This window comes from Monodelphis domestica, chromosome 1 (assembly GCF_027887165.1).
Source record: "Monodelphis domestica isolate mMonDom1 chromosome 1, mMonDom1.pri, whole genome shotgun sequence".
NCBI lineage: Eukaryota > Metazoa > Chordata > Mammalia > Didelphimorphia > Didelphidae > Monodelphis > Monodelphis domestica.
The window spans coordinates 391584307-391599119 of NC_077227.1; the positions used below are offsets into that span (position 1 = coordinate 391584307).

Sequence of the window (14813 nt, forward strand, 5' to 3'; positions counted from 1 at the left end):
GAATGGAGTCTATAGATGGAAAAGTGTGGACTCTGAAGAAAGAGAGGGGTCACATTTTTAAGAATCAGAGGGAAGGGAACTTCTGAGTAATCATGGCTACAATCTAGACCCTTCTTCTCCCTGGCACCAAAAGAAATAGACTACATCAAAGGAGCATAAAAATCACCTTTGGAGGATCAGAAGGACTCCCCAGTACTCCCCAGTACCCTACAGAGGTGAAGGTACATGGGGTTTGAACATTTCCACACTATAATAAGAAGGAGGAAAAGTTTGCACAGAAACATGAACTGAGCCACCCTTCCCCCCACACACACCTTGTGAGATTTAAAATGGTTGAGGTCTTAAACTGTAGTGATTAAAATAGTGGAAAGATATAAATTGTGATAGATATAAGAGAGGGTGAGTAAATTTGACCACAGAATATGTTTCACTACAGTGTCTTGGTTTTAAAATCAAATATAAGATGGTCGCCAGGGAAATATTCCCACTTATTCAAATACCCAAGTCAATTGGGTTTTATAGAGATTTTAATTAACAATACAATGAGTAATCAAGGAAAGAGAGAGAAAGAAAGGAATAAGTATGAAGGGTCTCAAGCCAATATGGCCTAGACCTGAGTCTTAAAAGAGAAATCAGTCAGTTTTTTAATACTCACCACAAGGTCTGACTAAACAAGGATTTTAGTGACAACAGGCCAGCGTCCTTCCTCAAAGAGTCTTCCAGCCAGAGATTGTTTCAAAGGGTCTCTCTCAAGAGCTTCCAGAGCTCCTACCCCAGAGCCCCTCAGAGGAGCTTCTCAAGGAGCTCTCCTTCAGAATGAGAGTCAGCAATCGTGATCCTCAGAATGAGTCTTCTCAAAATGAGCTCCCTCAGAATCAGATCCAGCTCTTCTCTGAGCTCTTATTTTTAAGGGCAAAATCTCCTATGTCACCTCCCCTAAATCCTTACATCTACCAATCACTGTAGATGTTTCTAAAGGACCACCCATTTTGAATTCACAGTTGAGTAGTTTTAATCTCTTTAGTAAGTCAGAAAAAATGCTGCTGTGTTGACAAATTTCATTAAGAAAAAACCTCTGATTAAGTTATCACCCTTTTAGGTCTAAGTAGTTTACAAGTTGCCCACCTTTATAGGTACTTAGTATCCCATTGTATCAATTCTAAAACATTCATGACTCAATGAACTTCCTGTCCCTTCCATAAGCATGGATCAAAGTACTTTTCATTCTTCTCAAGGAGCTCTCTGTCCTAAAGCAGTCCTAAGTAGGGTGGAGTAGGGATATTCCCAAGGCAAGGAGCCCTCACATTCAAGTAGAATTCTCACTATCTGCTAGGGAATTTTTTTAAGTAGAAGATTCCCCAATGGGGGAAACCCCTAACATTCATAAGTCTGAGAAATGTTGAGGTTTACAACCTCCCCCACCAAACCAGAGTGAGCTACCGGAGCGCTCACTGGGACAGCGAGTGAGTGGGGAACGTCTCTGTCTGGGGGGGCATTCCAGGGTCCTTGGGATCTGGGGACTGCCAGGAAAAAAGTCTCAGGGCGGTTTCATGGGAGAATCCTGCACTGAGCATGGGCTGCGGAGCCTTACTCGGGGCGGTTTCACTGAGCATCTGGGAGGAGCTAAACACCAGGGGAGGACCACACGCTGATTATCTGAGTGGAGCTGAACACCTGGGCAGTTTGGCTGTGATCAGGGGCACAGCACTCTAAGAAACCTCGGAGGCTGGGAAGAACTAGTCTGAGGCAACCTAAATTCACAGAAAACCTGCCCATATCACCCAGACCCCAGACCAAAAAGGAAAGGGTAATAAAACCACCAAAGGGATGGCTCACATGGCCCAAAATCAAGCCTCCAGGAAGAAAGGGAAAAAGGTGACTATTGAAAACTTTTATGGTTGAAGTACCCAAGGAAAAGAAGAGAAAGAGGATGAAATCCAAAAAAAAAAATCAGAACATGCCTCCCAAAATGGAAACTATCAACAAGCTATGTAAGATCTCAAATGGGAACTTACCCAAAAGATGAAAACCTGGAAAGAAAAATGGGAGAAAGAGATCAGCAGTCTGACAGATAAGACTGCTCAATTGGAAAAAGAGCTCGAAGCATCCAATAGAAGGGCAGACAAAGCTGAAAAGCAAAACCAGTCCCTAACGACCAGAATTAAGCAACTCGAAGAAAGTGAGATCATAAAACAGCAAGAATCAATAAAGCAAAGCCAAAAACTTAAGGAATTAGAAGAAAACATAAAATATCTCACTGAGAAGGTCACAGATCTCAAAAACAGAGGGAGAAGAGAAAACCTCCGAATTATCGGTCTCCCAGAAAAACCAGAGATAAACATTAAACTCGATATTATTCTACAGGAGATTATAAAAGAAAATTGCCCACACGTTCTGGAGCAAGGGGGCAAAATAGAAATAGAAAGGGTTCATAGAACACCCTCTATACTAAATCCACAAAAGACAACCCCTAGGAATGTAATTGCCAAATTCAAGAGCTTCCAAGAAAAGGAGAAAATCCTACAAGAAGCCAAGAAGAGGAGCTTCAGATATAGGGGGGCTCCCATAAGGATCACACAGGACTTAGTGGCTAACACACTAAGAGACCACAAAGCATGGAACACGATATTTAGAAAGGCAAGAGAGCTGGGTCTCCAACCAAGAATCAACTACCCAGCAAAACTGACTATATACTTCCAGGGGAAAGTATGGGCATTCAACAAAATAGAAGATTTCCAAGCATTTGCTAAGAAAAGACCAGAACTTAGTGGAAAATTTGATATCCAATCACAGAAAGCAAGAGAAACATGAAAAGGTAAATATGAAAGAAAGGGAAAAGGAGATAAATCTTATCTTTTTCTTTAAGTCAAACTCTCTTCTATAAGGACTACATTTACATCAAATTATATATATTAATATGTGGGGAAAATGTTTTATGTAACTCTCAAAAATTGTATGCATCATAAGAGTAATTAGAAGAAACATGCATAGGGAAAGATTGGGGCATTAAGAAGATTTGGGGAAAGTGGGGGCAAAGAAAGGAAAAGGGAGGGGGGAATCGTTGATAATACCAAGAATAACTTCAAGAAATAGGGGGGGGACTTAATAGAATAATCTTTCCCATATAAAGATACACATGGGAAGGGGAGGGGAAGAACTCTCATATGAGAAGGAGAGGAAGAGAGCATGAAGTGGAATTACTTAAACCTTACTCTCAGTGAAATCAAATCTGAGAGGGGAGAACATCTAGATCCAGTGGGATCCTGAATTCTATCTTATCCAATAGGGCAAGAAAGAAAGGAAAATTAAGGAGGGGTGGGGGGAGGGAGTATAAAAAGGGAGGGAAGTAGAGGGGGGAGGGGAAGGGAGCATAAAAATGGAAGGGTTAGAAAGGGAAGCATCTCAAGGGAGGGGACTAGGGGGACTGACCTAAAGTAAATCACTGGTTTAAAAAGGAGATAGCTAAAGAAGAAAGGTCAGAACTAGGGGAAGATATCAAAATGCCAGCGAATCCACAAATGACAATCATAACTTTGAACGTGAATGGGATGAACTCACCCATAAAACGTAGACAAATAGCAGATTGGATTAGAACCCCAAACCCTACCATTTGTTGTCTTCAAGAAACACATATGAGGCAGGTTGACACTCACAAGGTTAGAATTAAAGGTTGGAGTAAGACCTTTTGGGCCTCAAGTGACAGAAAGAAGGCAGGAGTGGCAATCATGATATCTGATAAAGCCAAAGCAAAAATAGACCTGATCGAAAGGGATAGGGAAGGTAAATATATTCTGTTAAAAGGGAGTATAGACAATGAGGAAATATCACTAATCAACATGTATGCACCAAATGGTATAGCATACAAATTTTTAATAGAGAAACTAGGAGAATTGAAGGAGGAAATAGACAGTAAAACCATATTAGTGGGAGACTTGAACCAACCACTATCAAATTTAGATAAATCAAACCAAAAAATAAACAAGAAAGAGGTAAAAGAGGTGAATGAAATCTTAGAAAAATTAGAGTTAATAGACATATGGAGAAAAATAAATAGGGACAAAAAGGAATACACCTTCTTTTCAGCACCACATGGCACATTCACAAAAATAGATCATACACTAGGTCACAGAAACATGGCACTCAAATGCAGAAAAGCAGAAATAATAAATGCAGCCTTTTCAGATCACAAGGCAATAAAAATATTGATCGGTAAGGCTACATGAAGAGCCAAATCAAAAATTAATTGGAAATTAAATAATATGATACTCCAAAATTGGTTAGTTAGAGAAGAAATCATAGAAACAATAATTTCGTTGAGGAAAATGACAATGGCGAGACATCCTTTCAAACCTCATGGGATGCAGCCAAGGCAGTACTTAGAGGAAAATTCATATCCCTGAGTGCATATATTAACAAATTATGGAGGACAGAGATCAAGGAATTGGAAATGCAAATCAAAAAATTTTAGACTAAACAAATTAAAAAGCCCCAGAAGAAAACCAAACTAGAGATCCTAAAAATTAAGGGAGAAATTAATAAAATCGAAAGTGACAGAACTATTGAGCTAATAAACAAGACTAGAAGCTGGTACTTTGAAAAAACAGACAAAATAGACAAAGTACTGGTCAATCTAATTAAAAAAAGGAAAGAAGAAGAAAGGTTTAATTACTCATATTTATAAAGAGCTAAATCAATTGTACACAAAATCAAGCCATTCTCCAATTGATAAATGGGCAAGGGAAATGGATAGGCAGTTCTCAGATAAAGAAATCAAAACTATTAACAAGCACATGAAGAAGTGTTCTACATCTCTTATAATCAGAGAGATGCAAATCAAAACAACTCTGAGGTATCACCTCACACCTAGCAGATTGGCTAACATAACAGCAAAGGAAAGTAATGAATGCTGGAGGGGATGTGGCAAAATAGGGACATTAATTCATTGCTGGTGGAGCTGTGAACTGATCCAACCATTCTGGAGGGCAATTTGGAACTATGCCCAAAGGGTGCTAAAAGAATATCTACCCTTTGACCCAGCCATAGCACTGCTGGGTCTGTACCCCAAAGAGATAATGGACACAAAGACTTGTACAAAAATATTCATAGCTGCGCTCTTTGTGGTGGCCCAAAACTGGAAAATGAGGGGATGCCCATCAATTGGGGAATGGCTGAACAAACTGTGGTATATGTTGGTGATGGAGTACTATTGTGCTAAAAGGAATAATAAAGTGGAGAAGTTCCATGGAGACTGGAACAACCTCCAGGAAGTGATGCAGAGCGAGAGGAGCAGAACCAGGAGAACATTGTACACAGAGACAAACACACTGTGGTATCATCGAACGTAATGGACTTCTCCATTAGTGGTGGTGTAATGTCCCTGAACAACTTGCAGGGACCTAGGAGAAAAAAACACCATTCATAAGCAAAGGATAAACTATGGGAGTGGAAACACCGAGAAAAAGCAACTGCCTGAATACAGAGGTTGAGGGGACATGACAGAGGATAGACTCTAAATGAACACTCTAATGCAAATACTATCAACAAAGCAATGGGTTCAAATCAAGAAAACATCTAATGCCCAGTGGACTTACGCGTCGGCTATGGAGGGTGGGGGGGGGGAGGAAAAGAAAATGATCTATGTCTTTAACGAATAATGCTTGGAAATGACCAAATAAAATATATTTAAAAAAAAAAAGGAAAGAAGAAAGGCAAATTAACAGCATCAAGGATGAAAAGGGGGATCTCACTTCCAATGAAGAGGAAATTAAGGCAATCATTAAAAACTACTTTGCCCAACTATATGGCAATAAATATACCAACCTAGGTGCTATGGACGAATATTTACAAAAATATAAATTGCCTAGACTAACAGAAGAAGAAATAGATTTCTTAAATAATCCCATATCAGAAAAAGAAATCCAACAGGCCATCAAAGAACTTCCTAAGAAAAAATCCCCAGGGCCTGACAGATTCACCAGTGAATTCTATCAAACATTCAAAGAACAGCTAACTCCAATACTATACAAACTATTTGACATAATAAGCAAAGAGGGAGTTCTACCAAATTCCTTTTATGACACAAACATGGTACTAATTCCAAAGCCAGGCAGGCCAAAAACAGAGAAAGAAAATTATAGACCAATCTCCCTAATTAATATAGATGCAAAAATCTTAAATAGGATACTAGCAAAAAGACTCCAGCAAGTGATCAGAAGGGTCATCCACCATGATCAAGTAGGATTTATACCAGGGATGCAGGGCTGGTTCAACATTAGGAAAATTATCCACATAATTGACCACATCAACAAGCAAACCAACAAGAACCACATGATTATCTCAATAGATGCAAAAAAGGCCTTTGATAAATACAACACCCATTCCTACTAAAAACACTAGAAAGCATAGGAATAGAAGGGTCATTCCTAAAAATAATAAACAGTATATATCTAAAACCATCAACTAATATCATCTGCAATGGGGATAAACTAGATGTATTCCCATTAAGATCAGGAGTGAAACAAGGATGCCCATTATCACCTCTATTATTTGAAATTGTATTAGAAACACTAGCAGTAGCAATTAGAGAAGAAAAAGAAATTGAAGGCATTAAAATAGGCAAGGAGGAGACCAAATTATCGCTCTTTGCAGATGACATGATGGTCTACTTACAGAATCCTAGAGAGTCAACCAAAAAGCTAATCGAAATAATCAACAACTTTAGCAAAGTTGCAGGATACAAAATAAAGCCATATAAGTCATCAGCATTTCTATATAATTCCAACACGACTCAGCAGCAAGAACTAGAAAGAGAAATCCCATTCAAAATTACCTTAGACAAAATGAAATACTTAGGAATCTATCTCCCGAGACAAACGCAGGAACTATATGAACACAACTACAAAACACTTTCCACACAACTAAAACTAGACTTGAACAATTGGAAGAACATTAACTGCTCATGGGTAGGACGAGCCAATATAATAAAAATGACCATCCTACCCAAACTCATCTATCTATTTAGTGCCATACCCATGGAACTTCCAAAAATTTTTTTTACTGATTTAGAAAAAACCATAACAAAGTTCATTTGGAAGAACAAAAGATCAAGGATATCCAGGGAAATAATTTAAAAAAATACAAAGGAAGGGGGTCTTGCAGTCCCAGATCTCATACTATATTATAAAGCAGCGGTCATCAAAACAATTTGGTACTGGCTAAGAGACAGAAAGGAGGATCAGTGGAATAGACTGGGGGCAAGCAACCTCAGCAAGACAGTATATGACAAACCCAAAGATCCCAGCTTTTGGGACAAAAATCCACTATTTCATAAAAACTGCTGGGAAAATTGGAGGACAGTGTGGGAAAGATTAGGTTTAGATCAACACCTCACACCCTACACCAAGATAAATTCAAAATGGGTGAATGACTTGAACATAAAGAAGGAAACTATAAGAAAATCAGGCGAACGCAGAATAGCATACATGTCAGACCTTTGGGAAGGGAAAGGCTTCAAAACCAAGCAAGACTTAGAAAGAGTTACAAAATGCAAAATAAATAATCTGGAATACATCAAATTAAAAAGTTTTTGTATAAACAAAACCAATGTAACGAAAATCAGAAGGGAAACAACAAATTGGGAAACAATCTTCATAAAAACCTCTGACAAAGGTTTAATTACTCAAATTTACAAAGAATTGTACAAAAAATCAAGCCATTTTCCAATTGATAAATAGGCAAGGGACATGAACAGGCAGTTCTCAGCCAAAGAAATCAAAACTATTAACAAGCACATGAAAAAGTGCTCTACATCTCTTATAATCAGAGAGATGCAAATCAAAACAACTCTGAGGTATCACCTCACACCTAGCAGATTGACTAACATGACAGTTATGGAAAGTAATGAATGCTGGAGGGGATGTGGCAAAGTAGGGACACTAATTCATTGCTGGTGGAGTTGTGAATTGATCCAGCCATTCTGGAGGGCAATTTGGAACTATGCCCAAAGGGTGATAAAAGACTGTCTGCCCTTTGATCCAGCTATAGCACTGCTGGGTTTGTACCCCAAAGAGATAATAAGGAAAAAGACTTGTACAAGAATTTTCATAGCTGTGCTCTTTGTGGTGGCCAAAAATTGGAAAATGAAGGGATGCCCATCAATTGGGGAATGGCTGAACAAATTGTGGTATATGTTGGTGATGGAATACTATTGTGCTAAAAGGAATAATAAAGTAGAGGAATTCCATGGAGACTGGAACAACCTCCAGGAAGTGATGCAGAGCGAAAGGAGCAGAACCAGGAAAACATTGTACACAGAGACTAATACATTGTGGTACAATCGAAGGTGATGGACTTCTCCATTAGTGGCAATGCAGTGATCCTGAACAATCTGCAAGGATCTAAAAAATACTATCCACAAGCAGAAGATAAACTGTGGGAGTAAAAACACTGATGAAAAGCAACTGTTTGACTACAGGGGTGGAGGGGATATGACTGAGGAGAGACTCTAAATGAACACTCTATTGCAAATACCAACAACAGGGAAATGGGTTCGAGTCAAGAACACATGTGATAACCAGTGGAATCGTGCGTCCGCTATGGGAGAGGGAAAGGTGGGGGGGGGCAGGGAGGAAAAGCAAATTTTCTTTGTTTCCAGTGAATAATGTTTGGAAATGACCAAATAAAATAATGTTTAAAATTAAAAAAAAAAAAGAATCAGAGGGAAGGAAGAAAAAAAGATGAGATTTTGGAAGGAGAATGAAAGGACAAGAGAAGATCTCAGATATGGCAGAGGTCGAGGAGTCATCTTCTGAGAGGGAGATTGAGGAAGAACAGAACATTTGGAGCAGCCGCTTGTAGGAACGCAATAGGAAAAGAGCAAAATAAAAGAATTATTGAGTAGCCCTCTCCTCTGAGAACTTGCCTTCCCAAGCAATATAGACCTGTGATGACTTGGGTTGGTCAGGAGAGGGTGCCATGAGCCCAGGCGTCCAAACTTTGAAAAGCCTCTCTGTCCCAGAGCTGAACTAAAGTCTCCAGGCATCTTTTTGCCTGGGAATCTAGACTCCAAAAGGCAAAGCCACAATCAAGCACTCCCTTCATCCCAGCCATACCTAATTATAAACAGAGGCTGACAAGGGGCTCTCAGTCCTGGGTAGGCTTTCAGTTTGCTTTTCATATGAGAGTGTAAGATATAGGATTCAAAGAGTCAGCCACACAAATAGCTAACCACTAGTTAGCTATCAGTAATCAGTAAATCAGCAAGCTTTTATTAAGTCTCTGCTATGTACCAGGTACTATGAATACAAGTACAAAGAATAAAACAATCCCTACTCATAAGGAATCTATATTCTAATGGAGAGACAAGTTCATATATGGTACATATGCATATTAAAACTTATAGTATAAATATAAATTAACAAAAACCATAAATACATATATATTTATTATATGTTAATTACATAAATATACCAATATGTATATATATACACATAGGGACGATCACTGTCATAAACATTTTCTTTTTTTTTCATAAATGTTTTCCTAATATCATCCTCCTCATCTCCGCTCAATTCCCCACCAAAATCCTCATGCTAAAGGCAACCCTCATCAGTAATGTCATTAAAGTCCTTGGTGGTCCTTAAAGACTAGCTTTAGAAAGGTCAGCTACCCCAGAGTGTGGATGGAGGAAAGACAGCAGACCACAAAGCTTCCACAATTGGAAGTGCTAATGAAACTATCCTAGATTTTTGCTGCACCCCAAATTCTGTGAATACTCCTTGCAGTTTCTATAGCTCTTCACCTAGCCCCATGGATAATCTCCATTAAAGGTTCTCCTCTAGGCTTTCAGGGTGGGGTAGAGTCCACAGTACTGATGTTACCGACAGGGTCCCACCACTGATTCCATCTATCAAGATTCTATGATCATAGGGATTCCCAAGACATGGAAGAGTTCCGATAGTGTTATCAAGGTGTTGTGAGCTATGACTGACTCAGTGATTCACACTAGTCAAGTAGTAAGACAATAAACATTTGTAAGTGTGTCCACTTTTTGTTACTACTTTTTTAAGTGTGATCCAGTCACTGTCCTAAGTGCTTGGAGATTCAAAGAAAGGTAAAAATATAGTCTCTGCTCTCCAGGAGCTCACAGTCTGATGTGGGGAAATAACACATGAACAACTATGTATAGACAAGCTAAATACAGGGTAAATGTCAAAGAAAAGGCACTAGAATGAAGGGATATTGGGAAAGTCTTCTGATGGAAAATAGAATTTTAGAGGGGACTTGAAGGAGTCCAGGAAAGTCAGGAGTTGGAGATGAGGAGGGAAAACTTTCTAAGCATGGGGACAGTCAGTGAAAATGCCTTCTGGAAAATCTGGAAATGGAACTTCTTGCTTGAGGAACAAAAAGGAGATTCCTGTCACTGCATCACAGAGAACATTGGGAGGAGTAATGTGTACAAGAATTAGAGAGGTAGGCATGTAACAAGATACAAAGGGCTTTGAGAGACAAATAGAGGAGTTTCTATTTGATTCTGGAGATGATAGGAAGTCACTGGAATGTATTGAGAAAGAGGTTAACATAATCAGAATGCCACTTTGACAGCTGAGGAGGCTGACCGGGAGTGAAGAGAGACTTGAACTATTGCAATAAGCAAGGTGCAGACTGAAGAAGGTCTGTATCAGGGTGGTGGCAGTGGCAGTGAAGAAAAGGGAGCATATCTGAGAGCTACAAAAAGGCAAAATTGACAGATCTTGAAGATAACAGATTGGATATGGGGGTGAGAGATTGTGAGGAAGACACCTAGATTGCAAGCTTGCTTGATTGGGAAGATGGTGGTAGCCTAGACAATAATAGGAAAGTTAGAAAGAGGGGGACCTTTGAGAAGAGGGATAATGAGTTCAGTTTTGGATATGTCAAGCTTAAGATGGGTATGGGACATCCATATAAAGATATCTAATAGGCAGTTGCTGATGTGAGATTTGAAGTCAGAAGAGAATTTCAGGCTGGATAAGTACATTTGAGAATCATCAGCATAGAGAAGATATTGAAATGAAATAAGACACTTGTAGACAGTTTGATACTTATCAAAAGTATCAAAAAAAGAAGAACATGTAAAAGGGTACTCAACAAAGGTACTGGTTTTCCATGTGTTCATATGGAAATGGATCTGATCCAAAGAGTGTGTTAACTCTCATGGCATTATGACATGCCAAATTTGATGGATTCATTGGGCTGATCTTGGCCAGAGATGATAGAAAGGTGTGATAATGGGTTGAACTTTAGTCTCTTGAACCAATCAAGTTTCAGAGAGAAATTCTTTGCTTTTTAGTGAAAAACTAGCCTGGAGTAAATAGCAAGAACCCTAATAAATATTGCCCTTTCCACACAATAATGCTTACCTTGTGACAGAATCATCCTTGTCCAGCCCTTTGGTGTTTTCTTTAATCAAGATCTCAGGAAGTTTACCACACAGCACAGTGCATCAGATATTCCCAGGGAGACATATGACAGAGAAACATAAACAGAGACACACAAGGAAAGCCACTAAGATTCTTCAAAAGCCATTTTGTTCTGTCCCCAAAAAGCTTCATCTGTCTCTTTTGACTTCTTGTCAGCACATTTAATTCTATGGTCACAATATAAAGTCTAATCTGTTTATTTCACTCTGCATCACTTCACATCGACTTTTCCAGCTCTTTCTGAAATCATCTTACTTATCATTTCTTACAGCACATTAGTATTCTATCCACCATCATATACCACAATTTGTTCAGTTATTCCTTAATTGAGGGAAATCTCTTTAGTTTCCAATTCTTCGCTACCACAAAAAGAGCAGCTATAAATATTTTTGTACAAACAGATCCTTTCCCATTTTTAAAAATCTCTTTGGGATATAGACATCAAAGTAATATTTCTGTATCAAAAAGTATGTATTCCTTTATAGCTCTTTGGGTATAATTCCAAATTGCCCTCCAGAATGGTTGAATCAGTTAAAAATTCCACAAACAATGCATTAGTGTCCCAATTTTGCCACATCCCCTCCAACATTTGTCATTTTCCTTCTCCATAGATCTGACAGGTAAACTATTCTATGTTCCCCTAATTTATTTGTTTAAAACCTTACCTTTTGTCTTAGAATCAATAGTGTGTATTGGTTCTGAGGCAGAAGAGTGATAAGGGCTGGCAATGGAAGTTAAGTGACTTGCTCACAGTATATAGCTAGAAAGTACCTGAGGGCAGATTTGACTCCAGGACTTCCTGTTTCCAAGCCTGGCTCTCTATATATTGATCTTAACTTAATTTTCACCATATTATTTTCCAATTTTCCCAGCAGTTTTTGTCAATTAGTGAGTTCTTATCCTAAAAGCTTGGATCTTTGGGTTTATCAAACATTAGATTGCTGAGATCATTTACCTCTCTAATCTATTCCATTGATCCACCCTTGTATTTCTTAACCAACACCAGATTGTTTTGACAACTAATGATTTAGAGTACAGTTTAAGATCTGGTATTGCTAGGTCACCATTCTTCACATTTTTTTTAGTTCCCTTAATGTTCTTGACCTTTTATTCTTTTAGATGAATTTTCTAAATTATTTTTTCTAGTCCTATAAAATATTTTTGGTAGCTTGATTAGTATGGCACTGAATAAGTAAGTTAATTTAGGTGGGATTGTCATTTTTATTATATTAGATCCTCCTATACCTATGAACAATTAATATTTTCCCAATCATTTAGATCTAACTTTATTTGTGTGACTTATTCTTTGACCCACCTGTTTTGAAGAATTAGATTACTTAGTTTTGAAATAATTTTTAATTTGCTTTTCCAAGAACCCTTTTTGATCATAATTTTTGTTGCTTTATGATCTGGGAAAGTTTCATTTATTATACATGCTTTTCTACATTTGGTTGTGAAGTTTTTATGGTCTAATACATAGTCAGTTTTTGTATATGTACCATGTGTTATTGAAAAGAAAGTATATTCCTTTTTATCTCTATTCAATTTTCTCTAGATATCTATTAAATCTAACTTTTCTAAAATTTCATTTACTTCCTTTACTTCTTTTTTTGTTAGATTTATCTAATTCTGAAAGGGGAAGGTTGAGGTCCCCCTCTATTATGGTTTTATTGTCTATTTCCTCTTTTTAAGTTCCTTTAGTTTCTCCTAAAAAAATCTGAATACTAAGGAGCAGCTGGGTAGCTCAGTGGATTGAGAACCAGGCTTGGAGATGGGAGGTCCTAGGTTTAAATCTGGCCTTAGACACTTCCCAGCTGTGTGACCCTGGGCAAGTCACTTGACCCCCATTGCCTAGCCCTTACCAATACACAATATTGACTCCAAGACAGAAGGTAAAGGTTTAAAAAAAAATCTGAATGCTATACCATTTGATGTATTTATGTTAAATACTAATATTATTTCATTGTATTACTTTTGGTAAAGGTGTAATTACCTTCCTTATCTCCTTTAAGCAAATCTATTTTTGCTTTAGCTTTGTCTCAGATCATGTTTGCTACTGCTTTTGTTTGTTTCAACCAAAGCCCAAGAGATTCTGCTCCAGCCTCTTAGCTTTACTCTGTGTGTGTCTACCTGCCACAGATGTTTTTCTTGTAAATAATATATGGTAGAATTCTGGTTTTTAAACCACTCTTTTATCTGCTTTTGTTTTATGGGTAAGTTCATTCCATTTACATTTGGTTATGACTTCCATTTGTGTATTCCCCTCCATCTTAATTTCCTCTTTTAATCCTACCCTTTCTCCTTTCACTCTTTCACTCCACACCAGTGTTTTGCTTTTAATCACTCCCCCCATTTCTCATCCCTTATATCACTCCCCTTCCCACCACCACCCTTTTTATTCCCCTCCTACTTCTCTATAGGAACTTTTGATCACAAACATACCCAAAGTCTTCCTCTATTATATTACTTCCCTCTCTGCCACTCCCTGTCTTATTTCCTTCTACTTCTCTATAGGGTAAGAAAAATATAGAATACTTCACAAATTTGTATGTCATCCTTGGACGAGAACCATGCTAAACTCTATATCATTCCAATTTTAGTAAATGTGCTGCTGAAGTGAGCACTATAAAGTCTAATCTGGAACAAAATCCCAGACATCTAGACAAATCTAGTAGTCTCAGAATAGGAGAGACATGGCTCATGAAAGCTTGTAGTAGTAGTAACTTTTGCCTTCCAGACTCTACAGTTTCACTCCCCTGTCCCTTAGGATACAGAAACCAAGTCCAATGTTATTTACACTATACCAGTCTAATACTACCAATAATTACTAGTATTCATAGGTCACTTAAGGTTTGCAAAACCCTTTACAAATACTTCATTTTATCCTCACAACAACCCTGAGTAGTAGGCATAATTATTGTCCTCATTATACACTGAAGAAATTATAGAAAGAAAGCTAAAATTGGCAGAGGTTGAGTGATTTGCCCAGGGCCACAGATGGTAAGTGTCTGAGGCTAGATTTGAATTCAGATCTTCCTGACTTCAGGTCCAGCATTCCATCCACTACATGACCTAGCTATCTCACTCTATACCTACAAGAAAAGCCTGAAAAACCTCTCCTTGGAGAGAAACTATAAAGAATGAATGGGTAGAATGAGGAGAACTGTAGGAAGTGAATGTTTCTACCCACTGCTCCTTCTCATTTATGGGCGGGAGTAGGGGTCATACAAGGTCCCTTCCTCTTCTGACATTTTGTAACTCTAGAATCATTTTCTATATCTTAAAAATTTGTTTGAAAATAAACTTTACTTTCTAGTCGAGCATAGTATATACATGGTGTATGTAGCTGATGTG

The 14813-nt window shown here is 38.1% G+C and overlaps 1 non-coding gene across 1 annotated transcript; it reads right to left on the reverse strand.

The window, feature by feature from the left end:
- Positions 1 to 13979: 13979 nt before the first annotated feature.
- On the reverse strand, positions 13980 to 14083 carry LOC130456634 (U6 spliceosomal RNA). Its single transcript, XR_008915703.1, has one exon. It is a non-coding gene; the product is annotated as a U6 spliceosomal RNA (small nuclear RNA).
- Positions 14084 to 14813: the final 730 nt, after the last annotated feature.